The sequence below is a fragment of the Cyprinus carpio genome, chromosome A23, assembly GCF_018340385.1.
Source record: "Cyprinus carpio isolate SPL01 chromosome A23, ASM1834038v1, whole genome shotgun sequence".
Taxonomy (NCBI): Eukaryota; Metazoa; Chordata; class Actinopteri; order Cypriniformes; family Cyprinidae; genus Cyprinus; species Cyprinus carpio.
In genome coordinates this window covers 23,898,760-23,914,840 of record NC_056594.1, presented here as the reverse complement: position 1 = coordinate 23,914,840, position 16,081 = coordinate 23,898,760, and the positions used below count along the sequence as shown (strand labels likewise).

At 36.2% G+C, this 16,081-nt stretch overlaps 1 pseudogene; it reads left to right on the top strand.

The window, feature by feature from the left end:
* Positions 1 to 449: 449 nt before the first annotated feature.
* Positions 450 to 5,026, top strand: LOC109105426 (annotated as a pseudogene).
* The last annotated feature ends 11,055 nt before the right edge of the window (positions 5,027 to 16,081 follow it).

The following is a 16,081-nucleotide window of genomic DNA, read 5'->3' as shown; positions in this document are numbered from 1 at the left end:
TTTTTTGCCCAGCATGCCTTTTGTATACAACCCATACAAAAACCTCTGCACCGTTGGCCGTTTCCCAGCCATTAGACTGCAGGAAGACGGCTACAGAAAAGCAGCATGCTACACACCGGTTCACACCAACCCTTGCGTTAACCCATGCACTATCCCTTATGCTTACCCACACGTTAACCCTTGCACTACTCCATGTGCTACTTCTTGGACTACTCCATATGCTACTCCATATGCTACTCAATATGCAACTCAGTATGCAACTCAGTATGCTACTCAGTATGCTACTCAGTATGCTACTCAGTATGCTACTCCATATGCTACTCCATATGCTACTCCATATGCTACTCCATATGCTACTCTACATGCTACTCCATATGCTTCTCCATATGCTACTCCTTGTGCTACTTCATACGTTAATCCTTGCAGTTTTGACACTCATTACCATGATTATGAGAAAAAGGGAAGTCGTCGTCAAGAAATATGCGGATGACTGCACAAGCACGCAAGTCTGTGGAGTAGAGAGTAAGAGTCTTCCCGTTTTCTTTATCTTTGTCCTGCAGTGTATGATGGGAAATGTGTTATTCTCACTCATAATAGCTCAATTAATTATTTGTTTGATAACTTATTACCTGTTTTCTGCTTTTCTGTTTTCTCAGATGCTTTTTCTCCGGGTGAGTAAAGTCGACCTTCTCAAATGCAGGACTGGACTGAATCGTCAGGAGCATCACACACATCGTTTCCTTGATGATCATCTCATCGTCCGCAGAGGACAGTGTTTCAACATGTGGGTTGATCTGTGCCGTCCTTTCAATCCCAGTTGTGACAAGCTTCACCTGGAGCTCAAACTAGGTTAGTTTCGATATGGCTCATGACAATAGAGGATATACTGTATCTACATATATAGAGGAGGAACATGTGAGGAGCTGAACCAGCATTTCTACCATCACTGAAATCTCTTGTTTAACAGGTCATATCCCATCCATCCGGGACGGCACTTATGTGATCGTTCCAATTGTGGAAGAATTCAAGAGAGACTGCTGGGGGGCAAAGATCATTGAACGAAGCCAAAACCGAATCCAACTGTGTGTGCACTCTGTTCCAACTGCTTGCGTTGGACGATACCAACTCAGTGTCGTGACACACTGTCAAGGAGGGCAGATTCACTTTACCTTATGCTCCTGAAAATGACATTTACATGCTGTTCAACCCCTGGTGTAAAGGTATATATTTGATTATACTTTAACATAAACATGAACCTGAATATATATTTAAAATCCAATGTTTTCATTATCAGATGACTGTGTGTACCTGAGTGATGAGGCGGAGAGAGCTGAGTATGTGCTGAATGACATGGGCAGAATCTACTATGGAACTAAGCAGCAGATTGGCTGCAAAACATGGAACTTTGGTCAAGTAAGAGCCAAACTCTCACTAATATATTACAAAAGTGTCTACAGTTAACTCGTGTGTATGTTAGAGAGATGCTGTGAATCCACTGACTTCAGTGGGAGTTGTGCGTCACAAAGAAAATGTTAGAAATGACAAAATTGTTATTTTTCTAGTAAGTGTTCTTATAAGCAGGTGCGCATGCGCGACCAAAATAAAAAATGTGCTGCATAATTAAGTTCAGACCTATATACAATATAATAGTATTATCACACTTAATTTTTTGTTTATTGTTTTATTAATAAATAAATAAATAAATAAATAAATAAATAAAGTTCAGTATTATCACTATTATTAGTTTCATTTTTTTATAGGTTTTATTTAATGGGTCTCACTATGTGCATTGTAAGGACCAAACCAAATCTCAAGGTGCTCTTATGAGAACCAGGCTGAAAAACTTATGTTCACCCCTGCCTTTAAGTAACAAAGGTGCAAATTAAATATGGTGGAACCTATTGGGGTAGCTGCTGGAAAATTTTTTCACATCCCATTTCTAATCCCATCTGAGATATAATTCTACAGAATTTTTATGCACAATACAACATGACAGATTTTTCACAGTCTCTAATTTCTTTACTCTTCTGTCTGATTCTTAGTATGAGAAGGGAATCTTGTCTGCGTGTATGTTTGTGTTGGAGAAGAGCTGTACACCTTGCTCAGGGTGGGGAAGCCCCATTAACATTTCCAGAGTGGTTTCTGACATGGTGAGTCTTCATTTCCTTTTTATAAACACCCTGATTTCATTTGGAAAGCCTAACACAATGGTCAGACTCTTTTTAATGCAGTATTTCTATAATATTTTCAGTTGTCTCTCCTTAACAGGTTATTGCTAACAAAAACTATGGTGTGCTGGTGGGTAACTGGTCACACTACTATGGAGATGGAATTGCTCCTACATCCTGGTGCAGCAGCAGTGCCATCCTGAAACAGTACTACCAATGTGGAGGAATACCAGTCAGATATGGACAGAGCTTGGCCTTCGCTGGAGTCACCAACACATGTAAGAGTTCCTACAGTAGGGTGATCAAACGTGCCATTTTCCAGGACACCTCCTGGTCAGGATTTCCATATTGCCTAAAATATCCAGGTTTTGGCTTTGGTTTCCTGTTTTCATACTTAATGAAGGTAATGATCGTTTGATCAATAACATGCAGACATTGTACATAATCGACCAATCATGGTGTGTGAGAAGGTGGGATCTGCAGAGAACAGTCAAAGCGATGCAAATACGTGCACATATTAGTGTTCGACTTGAAGTAGCACTGAGCATACCGATTGGTGTAAGACATCAAAGTACCGTTAGAGCAACTCAAAAGCGCAAGAAGCCGTCTGCTCTCTCGGTAATTTGTCATACAACAATTGGTCTGTGCAGCGCAAACGAAGCCAAAACGTGGATATTATAGGCAATATAGAAATCCTGGCCAGGACATGTTCTGGGAAAATGGCACGTTTGGTCATCCTATCCTACAGAGTGGACAAGAAGAAAAAGTTTTGAGAAAGTGATTGTAGATGTAATTAACTTATATTCTTCTTCTCTTTCTTGTAGTGTTGAGGTGTTTGGGTATTCCTGCTCGTTCCAGTTTCAAACTTCTGTTCTGCTCATGACACTGATGTTTATTTGACAACTGATGTCTACTTGGATGAGGAATTTCAGCTGATCGATCACATGAACCGTAATCCAATCTGGTAAGTATCATTACCATTTATAATGTCACCAAGAGTTCCTCTGAATTTCCATGAAGTGTTTCTAGTTTCTTTCTTCCTCTTCCATGTAGGAACTACCATGTGTGGAATGAGGCCTGGATGACTCGGTCAGATCTACCATCTGGTTTCGGAGGTTGGCAGGTGATTGATTCCACTCCTCAACTGACTGGCCAGGGCTTCTTTCGCTGCGGCCCCACCTCTGTTGCTGCGATCCGCAGCGGGCAGGTCTTCCTGAAGCATGATGTGCCCTTCCTTTTCACTGAAGTGCGTTATCTCCTTTAAATTACCATTGCATACAATTTACATACAGAAATTATAATGACATATGACTCATGATTCCTGTTGTGTCTCTAGGTGAACAATGATAAGGTTTACTGGCAGCGGAGATGTGATGGGACCTTTGGTGTTGTCCATATTGAGAAAGATGTAGTAGGTCACTGCATCAGTACCAAGGCTATCGGCTCAGATCAACGTGTAGACATCACACACCTCTACAAACACCCATTTGGTAAAACCCACATGAATTTTTCTTAAAACATCTGCTTCAGCTCTCAACACACTTTGAAACCATGGTGCTTATGGAAATTATGAAGTTTGGTGTCTCTCCTGCAATTCAGCCATATGGGCATATTATTCTATCTTTTATTGATCAGGTTCTTCTGAGAAGAGCACTGCTTTGGAAATGCCCTTCGTCATGGCTTGAGAAGATGCACATACCCACTGGCCCTGTGCTGAGGATGTTGTCTGTGAAGTCAGCCTGAAAGAGGATGGAATATGTGTGGGCAAGGACGCCGTGGTTTACATCAATCTAAAAAACAAATGCAGCTCACCTCGTAGTGTCACCCTCTACAGCCAGGCTGCAGCCACATACTACACCGGAGTCAGAAAGACCTTCCTGAAGAGAGACCAGAGATGCATCGAGCTCAAGGCCTCTGAATGTGAGAAATCATAAAGATTTCAATGATAAAGCTGAATGTGAGAAATGATAAAGGGTTGCAATAGAGACCACCCAGTTGGCATAATGCAGCTTATGGGTAAAGAGACTTGTAATGAAAGCATGAGTATTCATTCAGTGTTTGTCATTTTTTCCATAATAGGCAGACCTCTGGAATGGTCCCTGAGTTATGACGAGTATAAGGAACACCTGGTGGATCACACCTCACTGATGCTCAACCTCTTTGGACACGTGGGCTCAGACGAAGCAGGTTCTGGCCACCCAGTACAACTTCAGACTGCGCACACCAGATCTTGTTATCGCTGTGAGTTTAAAGTCAGAGCTTAACTGTTTAATCTTTCGATTGGTTGAAATTATTTAGTGCTAAATTGTGCCTGTTATATGGTTCTTCTCAGCCTGTATCTGATGCTGTCTTGGGTCAAGAAGTGCCAGTCAAAATCACTTTCCAGAATCCACTGCCTTGTGTCCTGAAGAACTCTGTATTTCCGCTTCGTGGGACTTGGGCAGCATGCCAGAGTTGTCAACTATGGGTAAAATTAATTTAATTGCTCAAAAAAATAATGAAATATTTTTGCATCATTCTATTTAATTTTCAATTAATTATATAAATGATGATTGCTGAACATAATGGTAAACTCAATATCTGTTGCTAAACAGTTGTGTTATTATTTAATAAAAAAAATATAATAAAATAAAAATAAAATATATATAGTAGTATAAAATCATCTTTCTTTCTTTCACAGTGACATTGCAGGGCATTCCACAGTGTGCCTGACAGAGAAGTTTGTTCCCATGTGTCACGGCCCACAGAAACTTCTGGCATCATTCGACTGTCCTCAGCTCACTCAGGTGCATGGATTCTCCAACATTGTTGTCAAACAGCACTGTTAAACCAATCAAATAACCGAAACAGAAGAAACGTCATGGGCTCAATTGAATAGAAAGTGCTCACACTGAATTGTTTTGTGCAGTGTTAGATAACACTGACAGCTGTTAGTTTCTCTTAACTTTCAAGTTGTAAACCTTAAACTTCTCACAATGCATTCAATCATGATGTAGTACAATTGCACTAATGCTTTATGCAAGACAATGTTGTCTTTTCATTTTTCAGATTTTTTAGTAGTCTTTTAGAAATTGACATTTATGAGTTTGAAAGCTTAATGTAATTCTGAATAGTCATTAACCAGTTTTTCCTCATTTGAAAACTCAAGTAATTGTATCATGGTGTTGGTTACTCTGTCATGTGTAGCTTCAGCTTCAAATAATAAAAACAAATAAAATAAAAAATCCAGCATACTAAACTGTGTCTGTTTGTGATTTTGAGAGGGATCTATTAAAATGAGGCTTTATTCCTCTTGTCATTTAAAATTAGTAATACGTTCTTGTCTTATATACTTTCCATAACATAGAATTTTATATACACATTTATCCAAATTTTTGCAGACTGCTTGTTTCTAAAACCTCAGAACATTAATATAGACCAGTGGTGGCCAACCTGTCGAACGCGATCTTTATTACTTTATTTTTTATTTATTTATTTTTTTTACTAATTTGATTTGTTATTTTGGGGAACTACTGGGACAGTGATAAAGAAAAATACACCATGGCTTAGTCTGTAAACAGGTCCTTTTAAAAGAGACCAGAGATGCTAAGAATGAAAACTTTAGCAGGCACTGTTTACTATTGGCGAAATATAGCAAAAAACCTTAAATACTGAATTTTGGGGTGAGGGATTATATGGATGCAATAGCATGTAATACATGGGAGATATGGGGACGTGTCCTCCCCACTTTTTAATAAAACGTAAATTCAAAGAGAAAAGATATTCTATGTATGACCTGGCATTTTATTCATATCCAAAACAGTGAGATTACAGAGTGCTAAATACTCTCATGCAGTTTACATTTCAATCACACTAGAAGCCAGAGGGCGCTCTCGAGCAGAAAGTTCAAAACGAATGCATAGAAGCAATAGCTGTCCCAGTGCCTTGTGATTGGCAAACAGCTTATACCGAGTTCACACTGCATGATTTTAGCCAGATTTTTCCCTCGCTGACAGCTTTTGATAAATTGTCGACAAGTGAGGAAGTGTTGAGGACTAAGTGTTGTGACAGTCTAACGCAGTACACATAGCAAGATTTTTTTTTTTAATCAATTTAATTTAAATATAAAGAGTACAGGTATGATTGAATGTACGAGTGTAGATGGAAAAAAAAATTAAGAAACGATCTTGGTAACGGGGTAAATTGTTTTTTTTTTTCACGCAAAATTAACAGAAATATTGTCCTCTAACATATCTAACATGAAAACAAAATCGGAGGAAACAACGAACTAAACAATTACCATGAGATGGAAACAAAATCAAACAGAAAGAACTAGCAAAGTAATGGTAACATATAAAATTGTTTCACAGTGTAACCCTATAAAAACTTTGCGGTTTATATCCCACAACGGTGTGATGAGGCCTTGCTCAACAGCACCGTTAAACATGAGGATAAAGTCAAGATATCTAGCAATTTTAGGTATAATTATACTGAATGAGCCTGGTGTGTAAAAGGCATAGAACAATCATTTGTGTTTGTGTTGTTAGGCTATATTGTTCTTATTGTCGCTAAAAAGATTTGTACGTTTACATACAGTTAAGAGTAGTTAAAAACTGCTGGTCTCATGTTTTCTTAAAGATGAACAGTCAGACATGACAATGTGTACTTACAGTCTTACCTGTTTCCTGAAACAAAACTAAAAGGCTGAGGCCTAAATCACAATGACTGAATAAAACGGACTGAGTCTTTGCTTTCGCTTAGAAAACAACTGATTTATTAAAGTCATGTTTAGAGACGAATAACGAAGAGAATAGTGTTTCCACACCATCTTCAGAAACTTGTAAATGTGTAACTTTATATGCATTCTATTTGAAATAGATGTACATGTAACAGAGGAAAAGTATAGTATATTGAGACCTTGTGTCTCGCGCGCCCGCTTTGTAGACAGACCAGAAAATGCTCTAAAAAACAATCTCGGTTTAAACACTCTCTCAACTTTCATTTAATTCTTGTATACTGTGTTTGTTCTCGTTTTTCCAGCGAACACTCACCGCATGTTTGACCAAAATCTGAGAAATTCTTCATCTAAAAACAAACGATGAAAAAAGTATAGCGACATCAGGTAGGTGGGCAGGCAATCAAATCGACATTAAAAAACTTTCATAATAGTTTAGAAAAAAGAGAGATTCAGTATCAGGTATTTGTTATACCGATACATATTTCTGTTGTGAAAATATATTTCCTGTATAAACGACTATGTCTATAACCTTTTCAAAGTGTGGGTGTATTATAATGTTATGGTTTTTAATTGTGATCGCATTACAAGTCGATGTAGACCCTCTAGCAAATCTGTCAAAAGTGGACAAAACAGAAGAAATGTAGCACTTGCTAGATGATTATAATTTATGACCTATGGGAAGTAGTACAAGCGGTCCTAGGCTTTAATGTCTAGCGGGAATTTTGAAAAGAAATGAGTATGACAAATAAAATGAGAACATTGTCATAAGCTATCTGAACAAGAGCTCTAGATAAAACGGTGCAAGGAAAAACGGTTAAAACAACATTTACAAAAATATACCCAAATGATCACGAGTGGTTTTTTCTGTATTCATATAATTTGTTTCGTTTAGTAGTTTTGTTTTGTTTTTTTGGTTATTGATTTTGTTTGTTATTTTGTTTATTATTATTTTGTTTCTTTTTTTGTGTCTGTAGGGTTTACAACCTCAACTTTACTGAATATGTAGCTTTTAGAGAAAGGCTAGAATATGTTTACAGTTGTAATAGGTGTATGTGTAAAACAGCAAATTTACTTTTCGTGTTGACGGTTCATTGTATGAATATGGAAATGGACAATTGTCCAAAAAAGAAATACCGACTTAGTCCAAATGCTCTCAAGTAGAAAAATTCTTAATTTTCATTTATTTCTATAAACGCTGAATGCTGGCCGATCTTAGAGAGAAGGCCTCACCTACAGTCATATAAAGTCCAACAAACAAAATGTGTACAGCGTCATCCGTAATCCTGATCATCTGATTTAGTAAAATGACAGTCACAGTAGATCAAGAGGAGGTTTTTCTGTATATACAATATGACCCTTTTCTTAAATGACGCTAAATACACTTTCCGGGTAACTAGGAAATTACAACTTTGCCCCCATAGAACAGGTTTGGGGTCTGTATAGAGGGAAAGCATGGACAATAAGGTTTATTCTATATCTATGTGAGTACATAATAATAATAATAATAATAATAATGCAAGTTTATGCTTTAAAATCAGAAAGTGTTATAAAAATGTACATTGCAATACTTGATTTTGGGGGAAATTATGGACTGCTGACCTTGTGGAAATGACATCTTTGTGTGTGGTGTGGTGTGTGTGTGTGTGTGTGTGTGTGTGTGTGTGTGGTGTGTTGTGTGGATCTGTTTGGATTTATTTTGGATTATAAAACTATGTAACAACCACATGTGCAATATGACACTTTTGTAATATCATGTTTTGGCCCTCAATATTTACTAGGAATGAATTGAATCTTTGTAAAATAGAAAACTAGAGCCATATACATGAAAACATAGTCCATCTTAAAACGTAACATATTGTATATAGGTTTTAATGGTGTAGGTATTTTCTACTGCATGACATCAGGAGTGTGGTGTGCACTTTTTAATTTAGCTTGATATGTGCTTTTTAAGTGCAATTAAATATTTTCAGAGGCCCCTGTGACCCAGAAGTCCCTCATAAAGGATGTGTTCTTTCATTCAAGCAAGGTTTATGACTCAGAAAGTATCCAAAGAATGCGTGTCATGGTGACATGGACGTTTTTGGAAAGTCTTTTCACGTGTCTGTAGTTGACAAACATTTTCAATGAATGGGAACTTTACAGGGGTTAGTGCCTACAAAAGTCATACAATTTCTCTTCAAAAAACAGCATACAAAGCGGATACATCACATATTGTAACTTTCTACATATATTTTCAGTGGATAACCAATAATACATATGTAGATGATATTTATCTCGCTGATAAAAGGACGGTTCAGAAAAGTCTGATATAGAACAATAAGTGAAGAAATAGATCAGGATGTCAGATTCTGAGTACGGAAACCTTACAGGACACTAGGAAAACGCTGAGATATGGTCACTTTTCTTATTTAGCCTTTTAAGCGGTAAAATGATTTGAAATAAAATAAACTAAGTACAAGTTTCCTTTAAAATGATAAAGTAAGATTTGAACAGGTAATGTTAATAAAAATCATAATTTAGGTTACATTTGAAAACAAATAAGAAAAACATTTAATTGAAAACATTTAAGATTTCATCTAAACAATCTTTTAATTTTGAAAGATCTTATTTGAACACTTAAGATTGTGCTTTAATAGTAATAATACAGTTTTTTTTCTTCTTTTTTTAATGAAGACGTTGACTCTGGAAAAGGGTTAACAGACTACATCTCAGATCTTCTGACCTGTAACTCCACCCTCCTCTGAGTGGGTCTGAAAATGTTTAGTCTTGTAAATTTTTGATCTTCTGAACTTTATGTGTTTTTTGTTTATATTTCAAATTAAACTAAATGCATTTTATTTTATTGGAAACATTTCATTCATAGAATGGACATCCACGTAAGCCATATTTATTGTGACATAAAACTATAATAAATGTTTATATTATACAGCATGTTATATATAATTACAATTTTATTTGCTTCTATCTTCTTTAAAAGAAGAGAATAGTTTGTTTTATTAGATCAATAAACTTAAATGTTGAATACTTTTAAAAAATGAATGATTTGCTTTAGTAACATGAATAGTGACATGATGTCATATACAAGTATATATTTTATTTATTTCCATATTCTTTAACCCCCAGGAGTCTGTGTGGGTTTTGGGGCACTGGAGATGTTTTGACATGCCCTGACATTTGTGTTTTTTCAGTATCTTAAAACGTATTAATGGCTAAAGTCTGAATATACTGAATTCAGCACGAACTGGGCTACAAAAATATGTGAACAGCATGAATGTACATATTTGTGTTTTTGAGAAAGCAGCGTTTATGCGTAGTTAGTGAAAAAGTAAAATTAAAATGAGTTTAAAATATGTTTTATTAGTTCAATAAACAAATAAATGTGGAATACATGATTAAAATGTATAATAAATAATTTGCTTTGCTTTAGTAACATGTTTGTTACTACGATGTGTTTTATAAGTTCAATAAAATTAAATGGCGAAAACTTGAATGGTGAATGGTGAATACTTTTTCTTTAGTAGCATGCTGTCATATATAATTATATATTTTATTTATTTATTTTCATATTATTTAAAATAGAGATAAGTCTCTTTTTAACTTGATATGTTTATGTGTATGTGTGCTTGTTTATGATTGTTTATGATTTATCAGAATACAAATTTGTATAGTGGCATGGATATTACACTGATATATATGTATTGTGTGGTGGTATGTGTACAGTAAAAATGAATAATTATACAGGTTTTGAAAAAGAAAATGTAGAAAATGTGTTGCGACAATTAATATGAATTGAATTGAATTGTGCCTATGGAAAGTCTGAATAAAACATGTCAATGATGTCAATGAAAACATGTAGCCCATATCGTTCAACCTGTCTGATCCTGGTAAAATGTACAACTTTTATATTTTTAGTGATGATTAAAACTAGTGTAAATGTTTTTGTTTGTTTTATATCATGTGAGATCGCTTTATTTATTTTCATTTAAAAGAAGAAAATAAGGCTTGGGGATGATTGAATGTGTACACGTGCGTGTGAGAGAGACAGATAGCTCACAAGAGAGGGGTGAAAAGAGACATAAATGCAACAGGATACCTGAGCGCGTGGTCCACAGATGTGTCTACAGTGTGTGAGAGGATTTTATAGGAGAGACCATAATACTGATGAAATAACCGACACAGATTCTGGGAAAATGCCAAATGGTCACGTCGTATGGAATCCTCAGATTTTTTGAACACAAAGGTATAGTGTGTAAAGAGATGCAAATTGACTCTCACAAAAATGACAGGAGTCTATGGGTCTAAGACGCGCACACACAGAGACAGAGAGAGCCCAAGATAGGGGTGAAAGATAGGGGTCTGTTTTAGAGGATTCAATTGTACAATATTAATCTAGTTTCTTTATTGAAAATTTAATTATTAGGATTTTTATTTAAAACCTTTATTATACATTTTCTTTATTGATTGTTTTATTTCCATTTAATTATTAGGATTTTTATTTAAAACATTTATTATATCGCTGTGAAACGATTTTTACAGTTTCTTTTTTGATTTTTTTTATCTCCATTTAATTATTAGGATTTTTATTTAAAACCTTATAGGTATATCGCTGTGAAACGATTTATACAGTCAGCAGATTATATTTGAGGGTACGTAGACTCGTATTATGATATGAGCACACATTATCTTGTTCTTGGTTAATTTTTCTTGCACGCTGTCCGTATTTCACTGAGAAACCTTGCCAAGCACAAATGACTGTTTTACGGCTTTCCCGGGGCCAAAGTCAGCCTGACCATCATCTCCTCGTCCCATTCCTTCTCAGGGGTTTCAGGTGAGTATAAGAAGTCCATGTCTATGTATTTTTGACAGCTCTTTTCTGATTTCCACAGAAATTTGAGAGGCCTGTATTTAACTAAGCGAATGCAATCCAAAGCCGTTGCTGATGGGGAAACCCCACACCGTGATGGACTATAAAATCTTTCACCCTAAGTTCACCTGTCACCGGATGGTCATGCACAGACAAGATTTGCCTTTCACCCTGAGGACACGCGTCGCCGAATGGTCACGCACAGACAACATTAGTCTTCCATAACAGATGACATAACCAATAAAAGAAATGGATATCGCATACCGGAGGTCCGGTGTCTATATTACAAGCAGGTGACCGTAACACTTGTCATAAGGTTAATCCCCACACAGCATCAATACGACATGGCGGCGGCGGCGGCAACAACAATACTACAATGAGAATAAAAGGTACGCCTTCTTTCTTTGCGTGAACATCTGGGCGGTGTTATGCAAATCTTCCCACATACTGACGTAGAGATGAGGGGGTGTGTTAGAACGAGCTGTTTCAGGGGGGCGTGGACAAGTGTTAACTTTTATAAAGAATATCTCTTTTGATTTGAGACTTTAGTCTTTGTAACTTCACAGACCTTCTTTATTCACCAAGAGCTTGTAACACTCCAAAGAGAAAGGAAAATTTAAAAATCGCATCATATGACCCCTTTAAGCAATATCACACAAGCAGTAGGCTTAGTGCAATATCAAACGAGTGCAAATGTGATGTTCATCTTATACAACAGTTCAGTAAGAAGTTAATATTGTGTTATTTTAGACACAATGTTGTCTGTTTGCTCAATTTTTTCCCAACCGAAATATAAAGACAAAGCAGAACTGTTCATCTCCGATCAACACACAGCGCCATTTCATTTCTTAATCCACGTTTTGAACGAATTGGGTGAACCATTTGGGGCATTGAACCACTGGCCATAGGCATGTTGGATTTGAAGTGGTGCTGCACAGACTGATCGGTGTATGACATCAAAGTACTGCGAGAGCGATTCAAAAGCACGAAAGAGACATGTGGTCTCTAAAGCTCTTGTGGTACTTTGATGTCACACACCGATCGATCTGATGGTGATGACCCGCTTCAAGTCAAACAAGCCTAATGATTCAATGAACCATTCTTAAAGAAGCATTTACTTTACTCCTTAATGAATCAGCCATTTGAACGAATCAAAATGAATGAATAAATGACTCAATGACTTAATCATTAAGACATTTACCACCACCTACTGGCAGTTTTAGTTTATTATTAGGAGTATCATTTTATTAAAGAAATAATTTAATATTTTCATAGTAATAATAATAAAATTAAGAAAATAAATTATTAAAGTTATAGTTCACCCAACCAAAAATGACAATTCTGTCATAATTTACTTACATGGTCCAAAAGAGTATATGTAATAAATTTTATCAAACAAAATATTTCTTTCTGAACCTACTTTTTGTCATTTGTGTTTGATGCTTTACACAACAATGACATTGAATGATCTTTTGGGAGTAATTTCTCAAAATTTGATGTGTGATTATTTCAGTTAATTAATCGCCACATCATGTAATTAATTAGATTAAAAAAATTAAATTGTTTACCAGCCCTAATTTAAACTTAACATTTATGCACAATCCATCTATGAATTTTGTGGCTAGTGGATTCATTTGATTGTTAATAGCCAGCATGTCTTTTCATTTGATTGAATTTATTGATTAAATAAGAATTTGACATAAAAGGACACAGATATGACAATAACTTTTATAATACTAACAAGACAACATCTCTGGCTTTTTTTTTTTTTTTTTTTTTTTTTTTTTACTTTTTGCTCAGCGTTATTTCAGGGTTTTGATCTCTCAACTGAGAGAACACATGCTGTTTATTATATTATAATGAATATTTAATATTACATTTAAACTCTGACTATAGCCTAGACATGTTGCATATTAATTGTACTATTTATGAACCTCAAAAACATATGTTTGTGTATCTTGTGTTACTCCATAATGATCTATTTGATGGCATTTGTAGTGTACAGTAGGTATAGGGCCCAAAACATAACCTCAAGCCCAGGGTGCCCCCACCCCCCTAAGTCATGCCCTGCACATGGGCATAAATACAATCATAAAGTCAAAACTTTATTGGCATAATTTTCAGGCGTTTATTTACAAAATATATGGCAGGCTAGCAAATACTAACATAATTATACAAAATGTTAACTAGGTAACGCAATACACAAATTGAAAGCGGAATTTTTTTTTTTTATAAAAAATATAGCCCTAATAAGTTAATGTAATAATAATAAAAATAATATTCAAATTTTAAATTAAATGTTTAATGTAATTAAAGTAAATAAAATATCTATTTTTAATAATCCCAGATTTCTATGGTCATGCAGGTTTGTTTATGCATTAAACTCGTGACCACGAGAAAAATATGTGGTTTCCTCAAAATGGGATCTAAGGGGCTCGAGTTCCTTAATGTGGACAAAATGATCTCGTGGCCACGACATAATATCACATTCCCAAGAGTTAATATGTCATTCCCTCAAATTAATATCTCGTGGCCACGACATATTATAACGATCCCACGAGTTATGTCGTGGCCACGACAAAACTAAGTGAACCGACCATGTCTCCTTAGGGGCACCGTACCCTCCTACATAATCTGTTTTCCTTTTTCTCCTTGTAGCTGGAAATCCATGCACAGACAATTTGCAGGCTATCTTATCATTTAAATAATTCCAGCTCGAGAACTCTGGTTTGACGCACGCGGACTCTCGCGTTATTTCCTTATCACTTCTCACGTGTGTTGTGAAATGTAGTTTAGAGCCCAGAGTTGTCGGCGATTCTTCCTATTGTAAAGTCATGCAATGTGAAACCCCCTGTCGCCGACCCATCGTGCAATGTGAACACAGCAGCAACTGAATGCTACCCCAGATAGTCAGACAGTGTGGAAAACAATGGTGATCTGACTAGTTTGAATGCCTGGTCTAATGCGAGTTCACAATGCACGATTTTCAAACTCGTCGGATCACCGATGTTTTCACACTAGGCAAGGCAAGGCAAGGCAAGGCAAGACAAGTTTATTTATAAAAGCACATTTCGTACACAATGGTAATTCAAAGTGCTTTACATAAAAGAAAGTAAAATGATCATGAAGAAAATAAAACAAAATAATACAAGCAATTTTTAAAACTGCAATCAGTTTCGGACATCGTAAAGTACTCATTCAATAAATGCACAGCTAAACAGATTAGTTTTGAGTCTAGATTTAAATGTGACTAATGTTTTTAGCACATCTGATCTCTTCTGGAAGCTGATTCCAACTGCGGCGGCGGCATAGTAAACTAAAGGCGGACTCCCCTGTTTTGTGGGAACCCTTGGTATTTCTAACTGACTCGATCCCAATGATCTGAGTGGTCTGTTAGGTTTATATTCAGTGAGCATATCTGCAATATATTTTGGTCCTAGGTCATTGAGTGATTTATAATGAGTGGTAAAAGTACTTTAAAATCAACCTTAATGTAACTGGAAGCCAGTGTAAGGACCTGAGGACTGGTGTGATATGGCTCAGATTTTCTGGTTCTAGCCAGAATCCAGGCAGCAGCATTCTGGATGAGTCTGCAGCTGTCTAATGGTCTTTTTTGCGAAGGCCAGTAGGAGGAGACCATTACAAATAGTCCACCCTGCTGTGATAAAGGCATGAACAAGTTTCTCCAAGTCTTGACTGGAAACCAAACATCTAATTTTTGCATGGTTTTTAGAATGATCGTATGCTTATTTAGTTACTGCTTTGACATGACCACTGAAACTAAGGTCTGTCTCCAGAAATCAAACCAAGATTTCTGACTTGATTTTAGTTGTTTGTCTCTTAGAGCAAGGTCTGCATTCACCTTTGAAACTTCATGTTTTGTTTCCAAATGCCATAACTTCAGTTCAGTTTTCCAGTCTCTCTAGTAGTATGTTATGATCGACAGTGTCAAACGCAGCACTGAGATCTAGCAATATACTCCAGCACTGATATTTTTGCCACTGCCTCACTAGTATGGGGTAGCATTCAGTTGGCTGCTGGTGTTCACATTGCTCTATGGATCGGCGACAGGGGTTATTCAACATTGCATGTACTTCACAATAGTAAGAATCACGAGACAACTCTGCAAACTACATTTTCACAAAAACACGTGAGAAGTGATAAGGAACATAACGGTCAGAACTTGGCATAAGCTGTCCGCCAATACAAGGCGCTGGACAGTTATTGCTTCTATGAATTCGTTTTTGGCACCTTTCTGCTCAAAAGCGCCCTCTGGCTTCTAGTATGAATGAAATATAAACTGCATGAGAGTATTTAGCGGTCTGTAAATCT